This window comes from Vulpes lagopus, chromosome 18, assembly GCF_018345385.1.
Source record: "Vulpes lagopus strain Blue_001 chromosome 18, ASM1834538v1, whole genome shotgun sequence".
NCBI classification, from domain to species: domain Eukaryota; kingdom Metazoa; phylum Chordata; class Mammalia; order Carnivora; family Canidae; genus Vulpes; species Vulpes lagopus.
Genome location: NC_054841.1, coordinates 26687701 through 26714631, shown reverse-complemented (window position 1 = coordinate 26714631; position 26931 = coordinate 26687701). Strand labels below are relative to the sequence as shown.

Here is a 26931-nt window from a genome sequence, read left to right as displayed (position 1 = left end):
GTAGGCCAACCTGTGGCCATCTGCAACCCTGGTGAAGTCAGGAAAAAGGCAGGCACAACAATGTCCCAAAAGTAGCAGCCCATCCACCCTGCCAGGGTGTGAAGCACAGCGCCTGCTTAAGTCTGATCAATCCTCCTATGCCATTTCTCTCACCTCCCAGTTTCCATGCTTCTTCCTAGTGGTGTGACCTTGACTAGTCCAGTGTCCTCACTTGTTAAATAACAATAAGATAATTACAACTGTTATGGCAGCTGATCTTTATTATACATTTGAATGTTTTAGTTGTGCCAAGCACTGAGCTAAAGCACTTTACTATGACTAGGTCATATTCCCTGATTCCATGTACAATCACAATCATTTGAGTGATTGTTTTTTGTCCTGTCTCCCCCACTAGACTGTGTCTGGTTTTGTCCCTTTTATCTCCAGAACCTGATGCTGTACTTGGAGCACAGCAGGTGCCATTCTTAATGAATCTATTTTATAGTTTTTTTTTTTTAAAGACTTTATTTTTGGAGGCCTGGGTGGCTCAGTCTGCCTTCAGCTCAGGTCATGATCCAAGAACTTGCTTCTCTCTCCCTAGTGAACAGGGACCCTGATGTGGGGCTTGATCCCAGGACCCCGGGGTCATGACCTAAGCTAAAGGCAGATGCTGGGCTGACTGAGCCACCCAGGTGCCCCTAAGTTTTTTTTTTAAAGATTCATTTACTTGAGGGATCCCTGGGTGGCGCAGCGGTTTGGCGCCTGCCTTTGGCCCAGGGCGCGATCCTGGAGACCCGGGATCGAATCCCACGTCGGGCTCCCAGTGCATGGAACCTGCTTCTCCCTCTGCCTGTGTCTCTGCCTCTCTCTCTCTCTCTCTCTCTGTGTGACTATCATAAATAAATTTAAAAAAAAATTTAAAGATTCATTTACTTGAGAGAGAGCGTGCGCACGCACGCACACACACACGTACGTTATGAGGGCAAGTGGGGGGCAGAGGGAGAGAATCTCTAGCAGACCCCCTGATGAGTATGTAGCCCGATGCAGGGCTCGATCTCACAACCCATGAGATCATGACTCGAACTGAAATCAAAAGTTGGATGCTCAACCAATTGAGTCACCAGGAGGCCATAAATGAATCTATTTTAGATGGACAAATGAAGGACTACTCATTTAATCCTTGTATTTGTCAATGGCTTCATTCTACAGATGTGAAAACGGAGGCTTCAGAGTTCATCTACCCTCTTATCTAGGAAGTGGTGGGACTGGGATTTGTCTGAGTTCTGGCCTCTTGCACATTCTGATTGATGTCTGATCCTGCCATCTCAGTCCCTGCTGTCCCTACCCACAGAGAATCTAACCTACACAGTGGCAGTGACAGTAGATGCTTCCTGAGCACTTACCCTGCAAAGAAAGCCCTCTCCTTAATCCTGGTGGATTCGTTCACTGAACTGTCTCCATAATGTCAGGCAGTGGGTACTGTTAACTCATCATACAGCTGATGGACCTGCAGCCCTCAGATGATCTGTGACTTGCCCAAGGTCACACAGTGGCTGGGTTGCCTGCACCAATAGTCTGGCTCCAGTGTCTCTGCTCCCAATCTCCATATGGGACTGTGTTCACTTTCAAAAGGACAATACTTACCCCGCCCCCCTCCAAAAAAAAGGACAAAACTTTTCAAGGCCCCATCATGCGTCAGGTGAATATACTTCTAAAACTGAAGGATGACCTTATCTACACCCAGGTAAACTGAGGGTCAGAGATACCAAGAGACCTGGCCAAAGAGGGTATGTATGGAAGTCAGTTGCAAGGTCCAGTACATGCAGCAACGAACCTCATATTCCAGGCCAGGGCTATAGTCCTGAGTCCCTCTAGGAGGGGGAAGGTTGCCCGAGGCCACCAGCTGAATGAATGAGCTCTGGCCCCCAGCCAACTGAGGGGAACTGGGTGCCACAGGAAAAGGATGTGACGAAAACCAGGAGGGAAAGTGAAACCCTTCCGTCCTGGCTTCGGCAGGGGAACAAGTGCTTGTGCCAGACGGGCCCTTCCTTCCTCTAGGGTGACTCTGGATGGCTAAGCCCCACCACTTCCTTCCTGCTCGGTTATTTTGGGAAAGAGGTAGGTGGAGAAGAGGAAGGGGCTCCTAGCAGCTCAGAGAAAGTGCCAGAGACATCAGCACCATACCTTTCCTTGGCCTCATCACAGACCTGCATGGGCAGGCCATGAGTCACTTTCAGAGTCATTTTCTGCTGCTAGCCTCAGTTTCCCTAAGGGAGAGACTGATGCATGCCTGCTGCATAGATAAATGAGGCCTTGTTGGGAGATCCCTGGGAGATGACAGGAAGCGGGGGGGAATGGGGCAAGTGGAGGGGCCTTATCACTCTCTTGGTGGGGAGGTGCAGGCGGAGACTAGGAAGAAGTGAGGTTTGTGGTTGGAATCCACTTCCCTTAGCTTTCCCAGGGGACCTATTGGCCTCAGCAATGTGAAAGGAACACAGCCTCTTTCCTCTACTGGGACTGGGGTTGGATTTGGATGTAGGCAATTCAGAGAGCCAGCTCAGTCAGGGTAGAAGCAGAGATGGGTGACCACACTGTACTAGGGTAACACCAGTCTAGCCAACCCAGCTGTGGGCACTACACAGCAAGCTTCTCTACTTTGGAGCCTCTTTTTCTCCTACTTTGACCTCCTAAGACAGACAGTGGTGGTAAGATCAGAGGATGAAAGCACTTAGTAAAGCAAGGTGACCTCAGTGTTACTGGCTAAAGAGGGTGTCTTGTGGGGCTCAAGCCAACTGGGCTTTAGGGAATATTTGGATATCCTCACAGCAAACTTCATGTTAATCTTTATCCAACTCTGCCCCTGTCAGCTGCCAGCTTCTCCTCCCCTGCCTCCTCCCTCACCATTAGTTCTCAGAAGCTAAGCCTGACAGATGTGCTCATTTCTCAGAAAAGGAAGTGGTTGTGCCGGGAGGAGATAACACCTCCGCTGGGGAATTGAGAAAGCTATCAGGCTCAGCAGTGCGAGTGTGGGCGCTTCATCTTCTCAGCTCAGAACCAGGGTGCTAGTCTTAGAGGCTGAGAGAGACAATTCAGAAAGCATTTATTGGGGGGCACAGATGTTCATTTAGGGGCTCACAACCTCCTTCCTTGGGAGGGATGACTGATATTTACTGAGCACTTAACCATGTACCAGGCATGGTGCTAAGAGCTTAGTTCTGTATACGAATTCACTTAACCCTTGCAATAACCCCACAAAGTGCTATTGTTACTTTCCATGTTACAGATGAGTTAACAGGGACAGAAAGTTCGAGGGACAATCCCAAGGTCAATAAAGTTCATAAATGGGCAGCCCCGGTGGCTCAGCAGTTTAGCGCAGCCTTCAGCCCGGGCATGATCCTGGGTACCTGGGATCGAGTCCCACGTCAGACTCCCTGCATGGAGCCTGCTCCTCCCTCAGCCTGTGTCTGCGCCCCCCCCCCCCCCGTGTCTCTCATGAATAAATAAATAAAATCTTAAAAAATAAATAAAGTTCATAAATGGCAGAGATAGGATTTGTACACAGAAGTCTAGCTCTAGAGCCCAACACTTACTTAATGGCTCCTGGGAGGCTGCTTCATGCTCCTATGCATTCATTCTCTGGAATTCCGAGCCCTCCCTCATCTCAACTCTCTCATCCCATCCCTAGTGATTCTCTATTTTCTCAAGAATAGATGACGACAGCCATTCATTTTTCTCCCAGTGTCCTGGGTGAGAAGGACCAAGGCTCACCCTTGAAAAAAGTCAGAGACTCAAAAGTGATCTTATAACTATCCAATCTCCCACGTGATGTACAAAGCTTTTCCCTACATCCTCATTTTCCAGATGGGGTTCAGAAAGGTGGAGTGCCAAGGTCACATAGTAGGTCTAGTTCACTCCAGATGGTCCATACTCATGGGAATTCTCTATGGCATCTCATCTCTATGGCATTTCTGCTTACACTCTTGTGGGGTGCTTCACTTTTGAACAGCTTTCTTGGAAAACACTTGCCTCTTTCCCTCTACCTCCTCCCACTGGCTGGCATCAAGTTTGGTCCTTTTTCCTCCAACTCTGTCCCTAGGACTGCCCAAGAAGTCACTGAAGGCTGGCAGAGGAAGCTTTGCTGGCCTAGCTGTGGGCTGTGGACCAGGTTGTGCTTCTCTCTGAGTAGTTTCTTCATTGGTGGCCTGGCAGTGCTATTTGGATGAGGCCAAAGCTGGTGACAAATTACCTTCTATTTCTGTTTACCAAGCTGGGCTGCCAGAGTAAAGCAGGCAGGTACCCAGTAAGTCTTTCAACTAGACCTAAGATGTTTTGGCTTCAGATATCATCTATAATATGGAGATTAAGGATGTGCTTATTTCACAAGAACATGATGAGGATTCAGTAATACATGTAAGGCTCTTAGAACTATGCATGGCACAGAGCAGACTTTGAGTAAATGCCCGCTATTATTACTGTTCTTATTATTAGACTAGGGTTCAACTTGTGTCTTAGAGCTTTCTCTGGAGTCTGTAAGACGCTGCAGGATTTCCTTAGCTTTGTCTAGGTCCAAGCTGCTTCATTCCTCACATACCATGTTCTCTTCAACCTCAGGACCTTTGCCCATGCTAATCCCTCTGCCAAGGTCTCTCCTACTTAGCTTTTAAATCTTCACTTCCAGGTCACTTCTTCAAGGAGGACTCCTGCTTTCTGCCTCCAAGTCTTTTTCAGTTCTCTTGCCAGTTTGATGAGCTGTTCATTTTTTTAAAAGTTTTTATTTAAATACCAGTTAACATATAGTATAATATTAGTTTCAGGTGTACAATATAGTGCTTTAGGACTTCCATCACCCTGCGCTTCTCACGACAAGTGCACTCCTTAACGTACTTCGTTTCACCCATCTCCCCAACAACCTTCAGTTCTCTATAGTTGAGGTTCTGTTTCTTGATTTGCCTCTTTTTTCCTCCCAATGACTGTTTCTTAAATTCCATATATGAATAAAATCATATGGTATTTGTCTTTCTCTGACTTATTTTGCTTTAAACTGTTCATTTTTGACCATGAGCTCTGTCTCTCAGGCCTAGTCTAGGGCTGGGCCCAGAGAAGATATTGATTGATGAGTATGGCTGACTGGTGGACAGTGAGGAGGGTAGGGAAGAAAGGCCAGTTTTCTCTCTCCATTCCCATCCTCCCTGCCTGGCAAAACTAGGAGGAGGCCAGGCCCCAAGACACCAGGTGATTGGGCAAGGTGACTAGGACTCCCCAGATACCAAGTTCTTTCAGGCTCAGGAAGAGGGACAGGAAGTTTATGGGAAGGTTCTGGAAAAGGCATTTTCTGCATTGTGCTGAAACCTGGGGTTAGCAGCCTACAAAGAATAGGGAGTTGGTGTCTGGTGCTAACCCTCTCCCTAAAACTCTGCTTCTTTCTGGAGTCTATGTCTCCAAGTACTCCATGGTCCAAAGCAGCTGTTCCCTTCTCTTTTCTTCCCAAAGCTATCCTCATCACCTCATCTGGTGCTGATCAATGCTGCATGCTGTGAAGAAGAGAATACCAGGCAGAGACTGAGGAGATGTGGGTTTTGTGTCCCAGGTCTATCACTGGCTTGCTTAAGTTGAATCTATTCTCCTATTTGGGATACTGGGAAAGTCTGGGACTTTCCTTATTTGTAAAATGAAGGGGATCATCAGAAGGACTCCTACTAGTGCTGTAGTATGAAGAAGATGAAAGTAGCTCACACATGGATAGATGAGTGATTACCTGCGTTCTGTCTCTGAAGGGTATTCAGAAGACCCAGTAATTAGTGTGGAAGGTAAGAGGCAACATTCTGGAGTAGAAGGACTCATAGCGCTGAGTCTGCTCCTCTTCTACCTAGAAGCCTGCTGGGTCTTACCCTTAAATCTGTAGGATTCTATAGGGGAAAAGGGCAATGGGTACATCTGTGACCCAGGGCAAGTTCCTCAGAGAGGCCAGATCTTGCTGGGCTCTGCCCCTATGGCCTCAACCTCTTCACCCCAGCACCACTTCCAACTAGTCCAAACAAGTCCCGGGTATTTTCAGCCACCTTTATCTGATCGGAAATGTTTGGAATTCCACAGCAGAAGGCAACAGCTCTGGAGGATTTGAGTATGGGAGCAAATCCCTGCAACACTCTTCCCTCCCCCCCATACATATGAATGCTCACACATATACCCCTTGTAACCAAAAACTCATAGCTGAAGGCTCCTGCTGGGTTGCATTTCCTACATTCTGGTTCCTTCTAGTCTTCTCAATTCCCCACCCTAGTCCATCAGTTGCCTCAAGGTACAGAAAAGCAAGATGCCCCAGATGGTGCTCTTGGAGAGCTGGACTACTGCCTGCAGCAGGGTGATGCAGGGGGTGGGAGCCACCAGGAAGTTTGCTGTTCACAGGCAACACCCAGAGCACTAATACACCACAGAAGATCACTACCGCCAGGAGGCCCCAAAGCAACTTGTTGTCTGCCCACCTTGTCTCCATGTGACATGTGGATCACTCAAGAATTCATGTGTCATTATCCTGCATTCAGAGATGTTCAGTTCAACTCCCTCCCTAAACAGATGAGAAACTGAGACCCAGCGGAGGTAAAGGGACTCCTCTGCAAGACCTCTGGACTCCTGGAGTAGGACAATGTAGGTTTTAGCTTCAGCTCTGTGACTGTCTACTTAAGGGACCTTGGGCAAGGCCCTTCACCTTCCCAAGCCAGGGTTCCTGCTTATAAAGTGAGAGCACTGTGAGGCACCTGGGTGGCTCAGTCAGTTGAGCGTTGGACTCTTGATTTCAGATCTGGTGATCTCAGGGTGGTAAGATGGAGCCTGCATTGGGCTCTGTACTCAGCAGAGACTCTGCTTGAGATTCTCTCTCTCCCTCTGCTTTTGTACCCCTGCCCCCCAACATGTGCACACACACTCTCTAAATAAATAAATAAATAAATAAATAAATAAATAAATAAATATAAGTTCTTGAAGAAAAAAACGTGAGAGCACTGTGCTTTTATCACAGGCTTGGTAGCAAGAAGTAAATGGTCCACAGAATTCAATAAATGTTAGCTATTGCTATTTTTTTATAGCTAAAAAAGAGTGGCCTCATTTGTGCTTCTGATGGTGCATCTCATTTTTCAGAGCTACAAACACATAAAAATAGCTAATATTTACCGAGCTCCTGCTTGAATTCTCAAAATCTTGCAAGTAAATGTTGTTCCCATTTTACTTACGAGGAAGCTAAGACTCAGAGAGGTGATGAGACCTTTCCCTGAGATTACTGGCTACTAAGTGAGGGGGTCTGACTCCAGAGCATATTAAATTTGCCAGTGCAATAGAACAGATGCAGAGGGATGTTCCTAAGCTCTTCCTTCCTTCCCCCTTTCACCCATGCACCTGCCCACTATTTCATGAGGATCTGCTATTTTTGGGCCCTGGAAGTCTGAGATGACTTTGAGGGCACAGAAGAGAAAAGGCAGCATGCTCCCTGGTTCCCTGGGTGTTTTGTGTGTTACACAGCCTTACACAGCCCATCCCCAACCCAGCCTCTGCAAGGCCAGTCCTTCCCTTTATCTGCCATTATCTTGGAAATAGAAGTGATACTAAGTAGCTCTGGTGGAGTTCTTATCTGAGTTTTCTAAGACAGATCATGATCCCTTTGTGGGTTGAGCTGTGAGGTTGCAGAAAGAACCAGACAAGTTGCCCTGCTAGCTCTGGACCCTCATTCATCCTAGCAATCTTTATTAAGTACCCAGTAAATGCCAGGCACAATGCTAAGTACTGGGGATAAATCAGTGACTAAATCGGATGAAAATTCCTACCTGCATGAATTCACAATTTTATGGGAAGAGACAGGCAATAAATAAATGTGTCACATGGTGATAAGTGCTAAGAAGAAAAATAAATGAGAGAAAAGGGTTAGACAGAAATACAGAAGACAGGAGGATCCGAACTCGTAGTCAGGGGAAATTTCTTGAGGAGGTGACATTTGATCAGAGCCCTGAATGAACTGAGGGTACAGGCATCACAAGGATCTGAGGAAAGCAGTGAGAAGAGCAAGTGTAAAAGCCCCAAGGCAGGAACATACTTGGGCACTCCCGGAATGCCAGTGTGACTAAAGTGAAGTGAATGATGGGAGAATGGTAGTGATGGGGTCTGGCAGGAGCCAAGGGCCAGACTATGCAGGGCCTTGAATGCCATTTAAGAAATTGGTCTTGTCCTTTGGTGACATGAGAACACTGTGAGGACATGATCTAACTTTGTTTTAACAGGGTCCCTCTGGCTGCTGGGTAGAGACCTCCAGGATCAAGGGTGGAAGCAAGAAGTCTGGTGAGAAGGTGAGGTAGTCATCCAAGAGAAATATGACAGTGATTTAGCCAGGAAAGGGGCAGGGAAGCTGGTGAGAAGCAGTCAGATTCAGAATTTATTTTTAAAAGTAGAGGGGCAACTAGGTGGCTCAGTCAGTTAAGCGTCTGCCTTTGGCTCAGGTCATGATCTCAGAGTCCTGAGATCAAACCTTGTGTTGGGCTCCCTCTCAGTGGGGTGGTCTGCTTCTCTCTCTCCCTCTGCCTCTCCCTCATCCTCCCTCACTGCCCCCCCCCTTTTGCCCGCTCACGTGCATGCAAATAAATAAATAAATAAATCTTAAAAAAAAAATAGTAGGGACACCTGGGTGGCTCAGTGGTTGAGCATCTGAGGTTCAGCTCTGGGAGTGATACTGGAGTCCTGGGATCAAGTCCCACATCAGGCTGTCTGCATGGAGCCTACTTCACCCTCTGCCTGTGTCTCTGCCTATTTCTCTGTGTCTCTCATGAATAAATAAAATCTTAAAAAAAAAAAAGTAGAAAGGAGGTTGGTAGAGCATACTTTTTTTTTTAAGATTATATTTATTTATTCATGAGAGACAGAGAGAGAGAGAGAGAGAGGCAGAGGGAGAAGCAGGCTCCATGCAGGGAGCCTGAGGTGGAACTCGATCCGGGGTCCCCAGGATCATGCCCTGGGCTAAAGGCGGTGTTAAACCGCTGAGCCACCTGGGCTTCCCATTGTTTTTTTTTTTTTTTTTAAAGATTGTATTTATTTATTTATGAGAGACACAGAGAGAGAGGCAGAGACATAAGCAGAGAGAAAAGTAGGCTCCCAATGAGGAGCTTGATAAGGGACTCCATCTCAGGATCTGGGATCACGACCTGAGCCAAAGGCAGACGCTCAATCACTGAGCCACCCAGGTGCCCCACGGAGCATACAGTTCTTTTTTTTTTTTTTTTTAAATTTTTATTTATTTATGATAGTCACAGAGAGAGAGAGAGAGACAGAGAGAGAGACAGAGAGACAGAGACACAGGCAGAGGTAGAAGCAGGCTCCATGCACCGGGAGCCCGACGTGGGATTTGATCCCGGGTCTCCAGGATCACGCCCTGGGCTAAAGGCAGGCGCTAAACCCCTGCGCCACCAAGGGATCCCTGAGCATACAGTTCTTGATCTCAAGGTCATGAGTTCAAGCCCCAGGATAGGTATACTTTAAAAAAAAAAAAGTAGAGCAGAAAGGATTTACAGATGGATTGGTTGTGGGCTAGGGGAGTTGCTAGTCTCTCTGGCCTTATTTTTCACCTACAAAAAGCAAGGGAAGAGGCCTTTGGGGATTTTTTTCCCCAGCTTGATAACTATGGAAACTATATGGGATGTAGAAAGAGACAAAATCATTTCTCTCTGGGAAGCAAAGCCATTTATTTGCTCTCCAGGCTTCAAGGGTGGATGGCAATGAGAGGAGGAAGGCAGGGGCTGGACAGAGACAAAGAAAGGGCAGGGCCTGCCTACACTGTGGCCGCCCACTTTCAACAGACACATGACTCAACCACTAGGGACCTGCAGGACCACAGAGTAGCCAGGCCCGGATGGGGGTGGAGCTGAAGATCTTGCTTTATATTAGGAGAGCAGGGGCATCAGAACTGTGCCCCGTCCAGGGCCTACTAAGCAGAAGATGCCCAGTGGGTGAGTGAGTGAATGAGGCAGTGCCTGCGAGCCAGGATGTATGCAAGAGCTTCCCAAGTCGTTCCAAGGGGTAAGCCTGACCCAAGGTATTCATCTCCTGTCATCCCTTCTGCATTGATTACATTCTAGTCTGAGTCTCAAGTTCCCATTCTTCATGAATTCTGCAAGGGCTGAAATCACCAAAGCAGCCTTTTAGAGTTGAAGGAAAGCACAGACACATCTGGCCCACACTATCCACATTTTCAGCCATTGCTATTTGGCCTTATCCATGGATCATTGCTGTCATTAACATTTTTCTATCAATTGATTCACTTAAAAATTTTTTTAAGATGGGACGCCTGGGTGGCTCAGTGGTTGAGCGTCTGCCTTTACCTCAGGGCGTGATGCTGGAGTCCTGGGATCGAGTCCCACATCGGGTTCCCTGCATGGAGCCTGCTTCTCCCTCTGCCTGTGTCTCTGCTTCTCTCTCTCTCTCTCTCTCTGTCTACCACGAATAAATAAATAAAATCTTTAAAAAAAAAATTTTTTTTAAGATTTATTCATGAGAGACACAGAGAAAGAGACATGCACACACACCCACACACACCTACACACAGAGGGAGAAGCAGGCTCCATGCAGGGAGCTTGATGTGGGACTTGATCCCGGGTCTCCAGGATCACACCCTGGGCTAAAGGCGGTGCTAAACCGCTGAGCCACCTGGGCTACCCCACTTAAAAAATTTTAAATAAATGTATTAAAAATTCTCAATCCCTTGTCTCCATTCCCCAAGAAGAACCCTATTCTTTCTGCAATCTTTTCCCTTTTTATTATTTATTTTTAAAAAAATATTTTATTTTAAAAGTAATCTCTACATTTGATGTGGGGCTCAAACTCACAACCCTGAGATCAAGAGCTACATGCTCCACCGTCTGAGCCAGAAAGGTGTCCCTGCAATCTTTCCCCTTCTTAGTAATGATCGTAGTTTTATCCTTCCAGGTGCTGAAGCCTGGAACACTTGGAGTCATCCCCATCCCTAGTTCTGATCTGTCAGCAAATTCCTTTGAACTTATCCAGACTCCCGCCACTTCTCACCACCTCCACCGCTGTCATTTGGTTCAAGCCAACACCATTTTCTGCCTACATTGTTGTAACAACCTCCTTATTGTCCTCCCAGCTTCTTACCGCCCTCTAGGGTCCTTCACCAGAGAAGCCACAATTTATCTAGTCAAAACACTCCACTGCCTTCCCATTTCATCTAGAGGAGGAGCCAGTATCCCACCTTGGCTCACATAAATCTTCACCTTCTATCACTTTCTCCTCTGCTCACTCTGTTCTAGCCACACTCACCTCCTCTGCTCTTCCTCAAACATGCCAAGCATATCCTTCTCAACTTGGGGCCTCTGTACTTGTTCCCTTTGTCTGGAATGTTCTTACCACAGATTGGTACATGATTTTATTCCCTCAGATCATGCAAATCTCTGTGTATGTGCATGATCTTAGAAAAGCCTTTCCCTTGGGACGCCTGGGTGGTTCAGCGGTTGAGCATCTGCCTTCGGCTCAGGGTGTAATCGTGGAGTCCCGGGATTGAGTTCCACATCGGGCTCCCTACATGGAGCCTGCTTCTCCCTCTGCCTGTGTCTCTGCCTCTCTCTCTCTCTCTCTCTGTCTCTCATGAATAAATAAATAAAATCTTGAAAAAAAAAAAGAAAAAGTTTTATTTTTAAAGAAAAGGCTTTCCCAATCACTCTTAAAATGAGAAACAAATCTCCCCCCTCCACAAAAAACAACTTCCCCTAATGCTGCCTAGCCACCCTCCATTCCTCCTAATCACTCTATCTTTTTAGAATATAAACTTCACAAAGGCAGATTATTTCTAATAGCTAGAATGGTGCTTGGCACGGAGTAAGATACTTAGTATTTGTTAAATGAATAAATGAAATGAAAAAGCAACTTACGTTATTGTTACTATAACTAAAAGGCCAATAACATTTGCCATATATGGAAATCAATATAAAATAAACACTATTTTTTTAAAAAGTCCATTTGCATATCACCTGTAAATTACCTTGAAGGTCAATGGTACATGTATTGATCTTGGTCCCACACCTTTACAAAAGAGACGTGTGAGGTCCAGAACAGGAGAAAACTAAGGATAGAAGCAGCCAGCCAGTTGGAGGTCAGCCCAGAGCAGACACACAAATAACCCCTCAGTGCTCTAAAACCACACACACACACACACACACACCCCTGCCCCAAACCTCGAGTATACACAAAGCGACCAACCCTTGGGAAGGGATACAGCTAGGTTGAACCAACAAAGTGTATCTGAGGGGCCAGAAAAGCTCTCCTATGAGCCAGACACAGAACTGGAGGCTCTGCTGGAAAGAACAAAGGCCAAAGAAGAGTGTGCCAGGCTGGAGGAGTCTCATGGGACTGCACTGCAGGGGATGGGCACGCACAAACCTGTAGGTGAGGTCCATGGAGACTAGACAGCTGAGAGCAGAAATGAAAACAGGCTGGGTCCCAAAGGGTAGCAGCTTCAATCCCGTAAACACCAGACTGGCATGGGGGTTCAGGTGCAGACCTGGGGCCCAGCTGAACTCAAGGGGTTGGATGGGACCTTCCCAGCCTCCTCTGTCAGTGATGATGACTCTAAGCTGAGTAGAGCAGAGGTACTGCCAATTGTGCCACTAGGCATAGCAGACAGCAGACGTTCAGGGGGAATGAGACAGAGAGCCACCCTCTTAGTCCCCACATTCCAGATGGTCTTCTCCAGCACCCTCCTGAGTCCCAGCCAGCTCCACCCACATGGGCCCTTGAGGAATCAGTCCCTGTTTGGAGAGGAATATCCTTTCCTCATCCTCATGAGGCTCAGCAAACACGGCTGCAGGTGCAGAGGGTAAAGCTATTGCTGTTGTAACTGCCAGGCCAGCAATGCCTGACCTACATCTCCATGGTTGGTTGCATGCAAAGAAAAATACCAGGGATTTCCGTTGGTGTTCACCAGATGCAGCTGCCAAGGGAAGGTGGTCCTTCTGAAGGCCTGTTGTGAGTAGGCCAGGGCAAATGGTGAACTGGCTGGGATAGATGAGAGGGCTGGCCTCTAAATTATTTCCTGGCGTTGAGGACCTCCCTAGATTTCAGAGATTATCAAATGTTTATCTTTTTTCTACTTCTACTGAAGCTTTTTCCCTCTCCTCTTCTAATGTATTGCCCTAAGAATTGAGAAAAAGAGAGAGAAAGAAAGAGAATGAGACTCTATTTGGGAAAAAAAAAAAAAACTCCTAAAACTAAACAGTTGTTCCTATTGTAAATTATTGGCACTGGAATGAGCTTTTTAGATCTGCACAGAAAATTAGCAATTTGGAAGTTTTGCATGGTAGCGTAAAAAGATCCTGGGACTTTAGAGTCAGAACATGTGGATTTACTCCTGCTCTGTGGTAGTTCCATCTGGCTGCAGACATGTCAACTGAGGACTCTGGGCCTCACTTTCATCATCTGTCAAGTGTGGACAATGGACTAGATGATCTCTCTAGCTCCAAAGTACTGTGATCCTATCCCTAGGCCTTTCCCTTCAGCCTTCTCAAGGGTGTAGTGTTGTGTAAGGAAAAAGTCTCTTAGGAGACAAGAGACTTGAGTTCTAATCCCAAGGTTGCCTTTTATTAACTCACTGTGTGATCTTGGGCAAATCACTTCACTTTCTTCATATGTAAACCAAAGACTGGAAAGTGAATTGAAAAAAAAAGCACTACAGGAACTTTAGTGTTATTATGTCTCCCTTATGTCATTCATCCCTTACCATATGCTTGCCTCCCAAAGGGCTTTTTCTGTACCCAGAATCACCCTAGTTTGCAAACCTTAAGATTCTAGAGACACAAAATGGAGGTGGTTCAAACCCAGGTCTATCTGATTGCAAAGACTGTGTTGTCCCACTATAGAAATGTGGAGGGGGCATGGATGCTGGAAAGGACTTGGGATTTCAAGTCAGAAGACCCCAGTTCCCTCCATGGTAGGACCTTCTCTGCTTCCTAGCATAGTCGGAGGCTCAATGAGATAATGTATGGACACAAAGAAACACTAGATGAACCTATATGATCCTGTGCTATTACTTTATGACCCTGGCCTGGGTTTCCCCACATTCAGAAGGAGAGCTTAAAGGTGTAAGCCATAATATCTTAGGAATATTACAGCTCCACCTTTCAGCCTTTCGGCCTACATCTTGACCTCCCTTCTTGTCCATATGAGGCCCATCCTTCCAGACGTCCTTTACTGGGAGCTCCCAAGCCACCCAGCACAGAACCCTCACTCTAACACCTATTTGCTATACAACTCTGGACTTCATACTCAAACTCTTGAGTCTCAGGGTCTATGTTTATAAAATGGTCATGGAACCCTACTGTGTTCCATGACTGTTTGCTACTATTATGTTATACTTCTCTTCTCCTATGAACTCTTCTGATCCTTTTAGTCTTCCATTTACTTTGTTATTTGTGGTCTTATAATCTAAATTATTGAAAGCTAGGTCTATAGTTTATATTCCTTTCCCACTGGAGCAACAAGCACAGATCAGGTATTCAAAGAACACTTGTTACACAATTGGGAGATGAGTCTTTTCTGAGGCAGTATTAGTGGGGGCCATTGCCAACCCTCCAGTGTCACATGGCAGCCTGCTCTTTGGCTACCCTGTGCTAAGCACTAGGAGTAGGGGTGGGGGATATGGGGTAAATGGAAGCTAAAGGGCCCTTTCCTCTAAAGCATTCAGCATGAGCTGGAGAAGCCAGACTCACCCTCCAGAGAAAGCACCAAACAATATGGACAAGTGGAAGAGGCAGAGAGAGCCAAGGGAAATACATGGACACCAGAGTGAGTGAGTGAGGGCTTCTAAGTCTAATAGATTGGATTTGGATTCTGTTGTTATTTGCATTTGACCTCAGGACTTTTTTTTAAGATTTCATTTATTTATTCATGAGAAACAGAGAGAGAGAGAAAGGCAGAGACACAGTCAGAGGGAGAAGCAGGCTCCATGCAGGGAGCCTGATGTGGGACTTGATCCCGGGTCTCTAGGATCACGCCCTGGGCTGAAGGTGGCGCTAAACCGCTCAGCCATCCAGGCTGCTGACCTCAGGACTATTATTTAACTTGTTTTATTCTCAGGTTTTTTTTTTTTTTTCATTTAAAAAGAGATTTTATTTATTCATTTGACACAGAGAGAGAGCGTGAGAGAACAAGTAGGGGGAGCAGCAGGCAGAGGGAGAGGGAAAAGCAGACTCCCCACTGAGTAGGGAACTCCCCACTGAGTAGAGAGCCTGATGTAGGACTCAATCTCAGGATCCTGGGATCATGACTTGACCCAAAGACAGACGCTTAACTGACTGAGCCACCCAGGCACCCCTATTCTCAGTTTTCTAATCTGGACAATGGGAAAAATAATGTTTCCCTGGCCTTTTGTATAGCATCTTACATGTGGTAGGTACTCAATAAATAGCCTACCAATGGGAACTGGTTAAATAAAGTAGAGGACAGTACCAGATATGGAATACTATGCAGCTTTTTGATGCCCTGCCCTGCATATCTTTTTAAAAAAAGATTTTATTTATTTATTCATGAGAGACACACAGAGCGAGGCAGAGACATAGGCAGAGGGAGAAGCAGGCTCCCGGAAGGGGAGCCATCATGATGCGGGACTCAATTCCAGGACCCCGGGATCACCACTGAACCAAAGGCTCAACCACTGAGCCACTCAGGCGTCTAAATATAAGGAATATTAGAGAGAAAAGAATCATAACCATAATACCATTATTATATTAATATATTATTATATTTAAAATATGAAAAATTTAAAAAAATCTTAGAAGGGCTTTAAATGTGATCAAAACTCTTTCCCAAAGAGGGCACCTTTGTTCAGTATGAAATTTTAATGCAGTGTACATAATAAGCTCTAGCTACAACTCAAGGTATAAATAATTCAGATTTGTAGATGTTTAAAACCTACTGAAGGGCAGCCCCGGTGGCTCAGTGGTTTAGCGCCTGCCCTCAGCCCCAGGGCATGATCCTGGAGACCTGGGATCGAGTCCCACATCAGGCTCCCTGCATGGAGCCTGCTTCTCCCTCTGCCTGTGTCTCTCATGAATAAATAAATAAAATCTTAAAAAAAAAAAAAAAAGAAACCTACTGAAATAAAAGTATCCCACCAACAAAAATATTAAGGTGACATGAGAGTCCATTCCAGATCTATTAAGGACTTAAATGTGAAAAGTAAAACCTTAAAACTTTTTGAAGAAAAAATACGAAAATGTCTTTAGGACCAAATGTTCAGGAAAGATTTCTTCAACAAAATGTAAAAGGTATAAATCATGGAAGAAAACACTAAATCAGATTAAATTAATAATTTCTAATTAAGACACATATAGAAGGTGAAAAGACAATCTACAAACTGAGAGCCTATATTTATAACACATGTAGACAAAAGACTAATATTCAGAATATATAAAGAATTTCTACAAATCCCTAAGAAAAAGCCAATCAAAAGAAATAGAGCAAAGACTTGCACAAGTATTTACAAAAGAGGAAACATGAATGGTCAATAGAAGGAAAGATTCTCTACCCCACTTGTAATATGAGAAATGCAAATTAAAACCACAAGATACCATCTCACACCTACTAGCTCTATAAAAATTTTAAGGTCCGACCGTATCAAACATTTGAGATGTAAAGCAATGGAAACTCATATGCTGCTGGTGGCAGTGTAAACTCTTACAAACACATAGGAAAGCAATCCAGACATTACTTTCCATCAAGCTATTCTATTCCTGGGTGTACACCCTAGAGCAATGATTCTCATGGGGTGCCTGGCTGGCTCAATCGAGAGAGCATGAGACTCTTATCTAGGGGTTGTAAATTCGAGCCTCATGTTGGTGTAGAGATTACTTAAAAATATACACAAAACAAAACACACCAAAAAACAAACCCTTCTGGTGATTCTGATGGGCAAACTAGTCTCTGAACTGCTGTGAAGGAGAACATGTGCATGTGGGGAGACATACATAGAATGTTCAAAACTGCATTTGAAATAGGAAAAACAAGGGACTAACCCAAATAACTACTGACAGTAGAATGGATACATAAATTGTGAGACATAATCATACAAGGGGATATGAAAATGAACAAACTACAGCTATACACTTAACACTGATGGATCTTGCAATGTTGCAATGTTGAATAAAAAAAAAAGCAAATTGCATATGAATATACACACAGTATAATATTGAAATAAACCTGGAAAGCATGCAGAATACATATGGTAAAAAAAAAAAATATATATATATATATATATTTTTTTAAAGATTTTATTTATTTATTCATGAGAGAGAGAGAGAGAGGCAGAGACACAGGCAGAGGGAGAAGCAGGCTCCATGCAGGGAGCCCGATGTGGGACTCAAAACCGGGTCTCCAGGATCATGCCCTGGGCCGAAGGCAGCGCTAAACTGCTGAGCCACCCGGGCTGCCCTATATATTTTTTTGAAAGGCAAGAGAGGGACGCCTGGATGGTTCAGACTGTTGAGTGTCCAACTCTTGATTTTGGCTCAGGTCATGATCTTGGGGTTGCGGGATGGAGCCCTGTGTGGAGGGGGAGAGGGGAAGTCTGCTTGGGATTCTCTCTCTAAACAAATAAATAAAATCTTTAAAAACAAACAAATAAATAAATAAATACAAAAACAAAACAAAACAAAATAAAATAAAATGCAAGGGAACAATAAACCCAAATCTCAGTGAGAATGGGTAGGGGATGGCTAGAGACAGGCACACAGAAGTTCAAAGGTGTTCATAAATGTTTGATTTCTTAAATTGCATAAGTTTACAGGTGATCATTTTTCCCATTCTTGAAACTTTATATATATATGTATTACATATTCTGTTGTATTTCTGATAACTTTCATAAAGAAAAATGGTGTGCTGGAATAGTGCAAAACTCAGAGTCAGAACTGCAACCACTAACTGGCTACATGTGTGGTATCCAAAGGGTTAAGCCTGTTTCTCCGCCTGTGGGTGGGAGGGCAGGCAGCAGCTGGGGCACAATGGGAGTCCTCAGCTCCAGCTGGCTCCAGCCTGGATCCGCCTGGATCAAGCACCACGCCCAGGAACTGGCACCTGGGGGTGGGGGTGGGGCTCTGGACAGGTGGCACCTGAAGCCCTTGGTGACCTGATAAATGTGAGGGACTCGGCTCAGGCGGATAGATGGCAGCTTCCTCCTACTGGTAAGCCTCTCCATCTGGTAAGGAAGTGTGCTGGTGACAGTTGGAGCTGGTGAGAAGGGGAAGAGGGTCTGGGACTCACGGTGGGGGTGGAAAAGGAACTGGGTGGGCTGGGCTCAGATACCAAGGGAGGCTGTTAGGATTAGCACCTGCTGAGAATGAGATTAAGTTTCTTGGGAAGGGCTCATCTATCTAATGCTCCCTGAAAGCTGTCTCCCTGTGGCTTTTCTCTGCTGGACAGATGGTGTCTGAGCTGCCTCTTGGAGAGTGGGCTCCTTGAGGGGGTGGTGTAGGTGGGGTGGGACCTGCTGCCTGCTTGGTCATGGGACTCCCTGCCCTCCACAAGCTAACTCTTACTGAGGACTCGTTAGATGCCATGCAGTATCTGAAGCTCTTCAGAAAAATTACCCCCATTTAGTTTTCACAGCACCTAAATGGCCCAGACAGGAGGTTTACATTTGAGGAAACTGAGGCTTGGTGAAATCAAACACTTGCCAAAAGTCAAACAGCAAGCAAACTAAGACTTGAATGCAGGCAGTCTGACTCCACAGTCCTTTCAGGAAACTACTTACTATTGGCCATGACATCTTCCCCTTCTCATTAAGTGGTAGCAATCTCCTTCCAGTTGCTCAAGCCAAAAACTTGGACTCCTGTCTCACACCTCTTATCCAATCATCTGCAAATCCAATTGGCCCGACCTTTAAATTCTATCAAAGCTCTGACCACTTCTCACCACTTCTGCTACACCTCCACCCTGGTACAAACCACCACTGCCACCCACCTGGCTTCTTACTGGTCTCTTGCTCCTGCTCCTGCTCACTCGTCCAGTTTTTTATTAGTTTCCTGCTTCTGCTCTCACTTATACAGTGAAAACAGGGGCTTTCGTTTGTTCACATTGTAGTCCCAACCTATAGCTCAACGCCTAATGCATGACAGGCACTCAATAAATATTTGTTAATGAACAAATGAATGAATGACCAATATCTCTCAGGAAATGACTCAGATACAGAGGAAGGCCTTCCTGAGTGCCCTTAGCTTTCTCAGCCCTGATGACTTTCAAGAGCCCCGAGGCAGTGGTCAATGTCCTTCCTTACTGTGAAATGTCTTGGGTGCAGAGCATCATCATTGTGTCATCCACTTGTGCCTGCACACACGCACGCACACACACACACACACAGGGTCAAGGGACCAGGGCTGCTTCTGAGAAGGAATACGCCTAGGGCACTTCTTCCTAAGGAACTGTCCTCTATCAGCTCTGTATACACTTTGGCTTTTATTCTCGTGAGTGACAAGTCATCGCAGGGTCTTGTACTGAAGAACAAAGGATCTGACTTCTATTTTTATTTATTTATTCATTCATGAGAGAGAGAGAGAGAGAGAGAGAGAGAGAGAGAGAGGCAGAGACAGAGGGAGAAGCAGGCTCCATGCAGGGAGCCTAACGTGGGACTCGATCCTGGGTCTCCAGGATCACGCCCTGGGCCAAAGGCGGCACTAAACCGCTGAGCCACCTGGGCTGCCCCTGACTTCTATTTTTAAAAGATCACTGGTTGCTATATGGATAACAGATTAGAGGGAGGCAAGGGCAGACGCAGAGACAGCCGACCAAGTCACCCAGATGAGAGTAGGAATGAACAACAGCTAGGCCTTCCCACATCCTATTTCCAGTCTTTACTTAGGGTAGTTCCCCGGCCAAATAAGAAATAGCAATAGCACATAATGGAGAGGGACTCTATTCAGTGGTTTTCATTATTAATATAGCACCTCATTAATCCCCTCAGTAGCCCTATGAAGTGGGTTCTAGCAGGACCCACATTTTACAGAGAAAACCAAGGCTCTGGGAAGTAAAGTCAATTGTCAAAGATTACACAGCAGACTATCAGCATCTATCCAGTATATCCAAGCTCCAAGCCCACCTTTTCCAGGAAGCCCTCCCTGACCTTACTCAAGGTCTACCATTTATTGAATACTCCCCAGGAGCTGGATGCACTGCTGAATGCTTTACATGTGTTATGTAATATTCTAATGACCCAAGGAGCCACCACCCTGGTGAAATCTGTTTTACACATGAAAACAGTAGAAGCTGAGGGAAGCAAAGTCACAAAGCAAATAAGCCATCTGTTGTCCTATTCACCTGGCACTGAACCATCTTTTTATAACTTTCTTCTGATTTTTTTCTTTTTTAAATGTATTTCACTTATTTTTTTCCTTTATGGTCACTGGTCAAGGGGTGGAGGCTGGTATCCAATAGAGTATAGTGTGGTGGCTGCTCTGCATTGGAATCTAAGTTTTCTGTCCTCTTGACCAGACTCTAAATGCTATAGGGCCAAGTCCACAAATAACATTTTTTTGTTTACCCATCCTATCCTGCTAGGCCTATGCAAAAGAGATCAGCAGGGTCAGGAGTTCTTGCAGAGGTCACAGGGCTGAATGAAGGTGGAAGGGAGGCACCTGGACTCTCCTATGAATCCCTTTATCCCTCAAGGACACACTGATCCTTTAGCTTGAGAAGCCTTCGGGACAGCTTTCTCCAAGTAAATGAACGTTCTAACTCTCTATTTCTTTTTTTAAGATTATATTCATCTATTTCATGAGAGACACAAACAGAAGCAGAGACAGGCAGAGGGAGAACCAGGCTCCCTGCAGGAAACCCGATGTGGGACTCGATCCCAGGACCCTGGGATCACACCCTGAGCTGCAGGTAGATGCTAAACCACTGTGCGTCCCTCCAACTGTCTAACAGTGGAAAGCACTGTTCCAGCCAAACCCCTGTGGACAGGTGGAATACCTGTACTCCAGGCTCGTTCTGAGGAAACTTGCAGAGCAGAAAGGAAGGGGCAATGATTTTCAGTTCCTGTTAATGTGTCTAGAAGAGGCAGCTGATTCAGCTAGATGATGTCACCTTCCCAAACCTCCTGACCAGCAGCTGAGATGGTAAAAGCAGGAAACTGGGGGATACTCAGCTGGTTAAGTCCGAACATGCCTCTGGCAAAGGCCAACAGTAACCCAAGGCTTTGGGGCATCCTCCTGAAGATAAGCAAAAAGAATCCTCTCAGTTGGCAAGGATAGTCGGTATCTTTCAAGACCCTTATCCCAAGATGATTACCCAACTCCCCTTTTGCTAAGTGGCTTTCTGTACATTCTGAACTAACAATGCTTCATTTATTCCAAAGGTGGGGCAATGGAAAGAATTCTGGTTTTAGAGCCAGACCAATCTGGATGTGAATCCAGGTTCTCCTGTATAAGCTGCAGGATCCCGTGCATGGAACTTCACTACTCCAAACTTGTTTTCTCACTGGAAAAGAAACCAGGGCCAACAGACCACTTACTTACCACACAGGCTGGGTGGGAGAATGAAATGAGAAATTGCATAGCATACCTAACATTGGCTATGTGCTCCAGTAAATGGCAGTTACCATTATCCCCCCGCCTTTTTAAAGATTTTATTTATTTGACAGAGAACAAGCAAGGGGAGCATTAGGCAGAAGGAGAGGGAGATGAGCAGGAGCCCGAGTGAGGCTCAATCCAAGAAACCAGGGATCATTACCTGAGCCAGAGGCAAATGCTTAACTGACTGAGCCACGCAGGCACCCTCCATTATTTCATTTGGATCTCTGTGAGGGAGATGTAAAGATCATCTTCATCTCTAACATTTCCAAGGGAAACAAAGGCCCAGACTGGCATGCCAGTGTCAGAGCTCAGAATCTGCATTGGCCCAAAGCTTGGAAAAGCCAAGTTCAACCCTGCCTTGCATTTCTGTTTGCAAAATCTTTGCTTCAAATCTTCCCAGCCTGGCTTTTTCTCCTAAACTACTCTCAGGTCAAATGTCACCTCCTTGGAGATGCTTTCCTTGAGCTCCCTGTATAAAAAGTTGCTTCCCTAGGTAATCCATTACTCAGTTTCATTTTCTTTCTTTCTTTTTTTTTTGTTTAAAGATTTTATTTATTTATTCATGAGAAACAGAGAGAGAGGCAGAGACACAGACAGAAGGAGAAGCTGGCTCCATGCAGGGAGCCCAACGTGGGACTTGATCCCGGGTCCCCAGGATCACGCCCTGGGCTAAAGACCGCTGAGCCACCTGGGCTGCCCCCCGCCCCCTTTTTAAAAGATTTTATTTATTTATTCAGTTTCATTTTCTTTACATTGTTTAACCTTCTTTTTAAAATCATCTTAATTGTTTTTCAGGCTAGCTATCTCCCCCACTAATAGAAGAGTTCTGTGACAGCAGCATCCTGGACTGTCTTGTTCATCACAGCACCCTCAGTACTTAGCACAAGGACTGGCATGTAAATGGTGCCCAATAAACATTTGCTGAATCACTAAAATGAATGAATGCACTTAGGATGGCCAAAGTCTGCACTGACTAATGCCCCACATTTACTCTTAGGCTCACTGTCAGTTCAAGGTCCTGGCTCCCATTTCATATGCTGGCACTGCTACCTGGGGACCAATAGGCAGCCAGGATGGGCCTCTATGCTTGGCAATGACTCATCTATTAGGATACCAAGGCTGCCGAGGAGGGCCTCAGAATCTTTCCTTGGCACCCAAGGCTCCCACAAATTTGGCTTCAGCTGACCTTTTTGGCTTTATCACCTAAGAAGGGACTTTCTAAAAAAACAAATAAACAAACAAAAGGGCCTTTCTACACACACACACACACACACACACACACACACACACACAGTCCAAACTGGACTACTACTGCTAATGGGTCTCTTTTTGAGAGTCCATCCCAGCTGGTATATCTTAGCTAACATGGACCCCCTGCTGGGATCACTAGCCCTCCTTTTTCCTGACTACACTAAGTCCCAGCTCTAACAGTCCCTTTGCTGTGATGTGCTTCTCTTACTTGGCATTTAGCATTTATTGGTGGGTTTCACAAGATCTCTTTTCATGCACATTATGTTGTCCCTCTCTAATTCAGGTCAAAGTGTCTTGAGAGAAGAACTGGGTCTTCAATGGCAATATCTCAGTTAATAAATCTTCTGGGGAAAAGGTTCCCTTTGAAACAAAGTTGGCTGGGTCCGTCACCAAGGGGTTGAGGCAAGAGCCAGGCTCCTCCCTACTAGACTGGCTCTTTTGGTAAATGAGAAAGAAGAGATCATGCTGCTTCAGTCTAGGAGCCTAGCTGATGAGGTGGTGAGGGACCCAACAAATTCTGGACTATTCTATGCAATCTGGGACAATCCCAAGGTCGTGTGTGTGCTTGAATTTTATTTTATTATTATTATTAAGTAGGCTACATCCCCAAAGTGGGGCTCCAACTCATGACCCCGAGATCAAGAGTCATGTGCTCCACCAACTGAACCATCTGGGAGTCCTATGGTTGGATTAAAAGAAAAACAATAAAACATTTCAAGAATCTGGGCATAATTTAGTCATTAATCTTAATAACAGGAGAAAAACTTCCTCAGTTCAAAGGGACTCATGTATCCATATCTGTGGACTTATTTTAGTTCTGGCTCTTGTTTTCTTACCCGTAATTTTCTTTCACCTGACACCCCTAGCTAAATCCTAGTTACGTGAGTTTTCCTAAGTTGCCTCCAACTCTTTGTAGAATAGAATGAGGTTCTTTTTTTTTTTTTTTTTTAATATTTTATTTACTTATTCATGAGAATACACAGAGAGGAGAGAGAGAGAGGTAGAGACACAGGCAGAGGGAGAAGCAGGCCTCATGCAGGGAGCCTGATGTGGGACTCGATCCAGGGTCTCCAGGATCACACCCTGGGCAAAAGACAGGCGCTAAACCCCTGAACCACCAGGGCTGCCCTAGAATGAGGTTCTAATAAAAAATAAGAGTTGGTCTATTTTTCTTTTAAATGCTACAATGGTATACCAAAAAATGGTGTCCCAAACAACTCATTATAACAATAAAGAAAAGTGACGAAAATAATGCATGTAAATCACTAAATACAGTGCTTGGTTGGCACTTACTTAGTAACCATTCAAAAAGTTGAAACAACACTTTCAATTCTTAATGGCTTCACTTCTCTGGGCCTCAGTTTTTTCATGTGTAAAATGAAAACAGTATCTCAGGTTTATTCATTTGTTCAATCATTAATTCCAAAAATCATTCGCTGAATATTCACTACCAGCAAGAAACAGTTTTAGGAACTACAGATAAAATGATGAACAAACCAAAGCCCTTATAATCATGAGGCTTGTATTCCAGTGGAAGAGACAGACAAAAACCAAGTAAACACACAAAAGGAAAACATCAGATAGAGGTCTGCGCTATGACAAACAATACAAGCAGGTAAAAGACTACAGAATGATTTAAAAGTAGCTCAGCTACTTACCAAAGGTCAAAGAGAACTCTCAGAGGAGGTGACCTGGGAGCTGAGTTAAGGGAAAGAACCAGCAAGGCACACACCAGGGCAGAGCATTCTAGGTAGTAAGAACAGCAACTACAAAGGCCCTCAGGCAGGGACAAATGTGACAGGACCAGGAACAGCAGAAACCCCTCTGGCCAGAGTATAGAAAGGGAGTGGCAGAATGGATGGAGGATGGAGAGGCAGCCAGGACCAGATCATGCAGGCCTTAGAGGATTTGGTAAGGACTCTGGGTTTTATTCCAAGTGGGTGGAGGGTTGTAAGCAAGAATTTGGTAAGATCTGAACCAGGTTTTTATTTTATTAATTAATTAATTAATTTTTTGAACCAGGTTTTTAAAAGATCACTCTGGCGGAAGTGCTAAGGCAGTAGTGACTTAAGGTCCCTTCCCAGCTCCAAACTTCTGATTCTTTCCCTGTCATTGCAGGCTCCCACAAACTGGTTGCAAGCACAAGAAAGATGCACCCTCCTCACTGGAGAGGGCACAAAGAGGAGTGGTTTCTGCCTAGGGCGGAGTAGGGAATCAGTGCCATCAGGTTCTGCAGGAGATGGAGGGAGTGGCCCAGTCAGGGAGGGGTGGGAATCCCAGCTTGGAAAACATCCCCAAGCCACCTGTATTGTTTTTGCCTCCTGTGTGGAAGTTTCTGCCAATGACACAGAGCTCTGGAATGCTCCCCCCCCACCCCACCCCCCATAAAACCATACACACACCCAATCTTCCGTTTAGAGAGGCACAGTTGTACTTTGCATTCCTCCCAGGATTTAGCTCAAATCTGCCCTACAGGAAATGGTCGATAAAGAGCTACTGATTGATTAATGAAGACAGGGAATATTCTCAGCCATTAAGCAAATATTAATGAGTATTATGAGTACTATGAGTACTATGTTGGTCTTTGGGGATGCAAGGTGATTAAGATGGGTTTCTTGCCTTCACTGAGCTCAGAATTCGATAGACCAAAACCACAGACAGCTACAATGTTGGATACAAAAGTAACAGCAACAACATTAACTGGGCCCTCCTTATGCAACAGCAGAACATGGGGGCTTTGGGAAATGCAGGCCTGGGTTCAAATCATGATTTCACCACTTACAGCTGTGCATCTATGAGCAAATTCTTTAAACTTCCCTATGCCTCACTTTTCTCTATGAGAATAATGAGTACCTACCTCAATAGTACTGTTTTGGGAATTCAAAGAATACACATGAAACACTTAAGTTAATTGCACAAGAAATGTTAGCTATTGTTGAAGTTCTCTAACATCTGTGCTGAACCTCACATATAAGAGAAAACCCTATGAAGCACGTATTACTGTCTCCATTTTCCAGAGGCTCAGAGAAGGGGAAGAAGGTGCCAAGATTGAACAGCTGGTCCGTGATGGAGCCCAGATTCAAACTCAGCTCTGTCTGACTCCATAGGCCACAATTCTAATAACAAAAGATCTCATATTCTTAAAAAGCCCCCACCATAGTGCTCAACCCACAGCAGGGGCCCCATAAAGGGAGCTTTGACTATTATTCCATTGTCCCTGGAAATTTTCTAGTAGGACTGCTGTGGAGCCCAGAGTTAAGGGTTTCTTTCAACCCGAAGGGGCCGGCTAAGGGTTCAAAGGTACTGACCTGGGTGCCAACTGCAGGCTTTGCTCTGGAGTTCCATGGGTTTCCCTCACTGAGGCTTGGGGTACTAATTCGGAATGTCAACTTCCACCACTAAATCAGACCAGAAACTGCCTCCAGGTGCCCAGACACCTGCATGGACAGGCAGGCAGTTTCCTCTGGGTTGACTTCGTGTCTGGCTCTATACATATATGAAACTGAGAGTAGTTTCGTCACTTAGCCACCAGCCTGGGGCCTCATGCTTGCACCTGCTCCTTGGCCCAGTCCCAGAAGACCCTGAGCCTTAGACTTGGGCTCCCTCCCTTGACCCTGCCCCAAAGGGCCATTTCTGATGACTCCCTGAAGATTTCTTTGATACGGTAACCCCTAGGGTTCCATATGAATGTGGGTGCTGTCAGTAAAGGGAAATTTTTCTAGCTGAGTAGCAGACGGAGAGTGGGTAGAACAAGGGATGGATGTTCTTGTTCTGAATCAGAGGTGAGCATGGGGTGAGGCCCACTGTACCTCACAGTTTTATGTTTAAACAGTACTGATCCTAGGGATCCCTGGGTGGTGCAGCGGTTTAGCGCCTGCCTTTGGCCCAGGGCGCGATCCTGGAGACCCGGGATCGAATCCCACGTCGGGATCCCGGTACATGAAGTCTGCTTCTCCCTCTGCCTATGTCTCTGCCTCTCTCTCTCTCTCTCTGTGACTATCATAAATAAATAAAAATAAAAAAATAAAAAAATAATAAACAGTACTGATCCTGGCTGGGTCAGAGTTCCTACTCAGCAGTCCAGCCTAGGTGGGTGAGAACA

At 45.4% G+C, this 26931-nt stretch overlaps 1 protein-coding gene and 1 long non-coding RNA gene across 6 annotated transcripts in view; one reads left to right on the top strand and one right to left on the bottom strand.

The window, feature by feature from the left end:
* BCL2L1 (BCL2 like 1) overlaps window positions 1-26931 on the bottom strand; it is a 50136-nt gene that overhangs the window by 6602 nt on the left and 16603 nt on the right. The window lies entirely within an intron of this gene.
* LOC121478043 lies at window positions 1809-23031 on the top strand. Its single transcript, XR_005984405.1, has 3 exons — window positions 1809-2097; window positions 8244-8309; window positions 22374-23031. It is a non-coding gene; the product is annotated as an uncharacterized LOC121478043 (long non-coding RNA).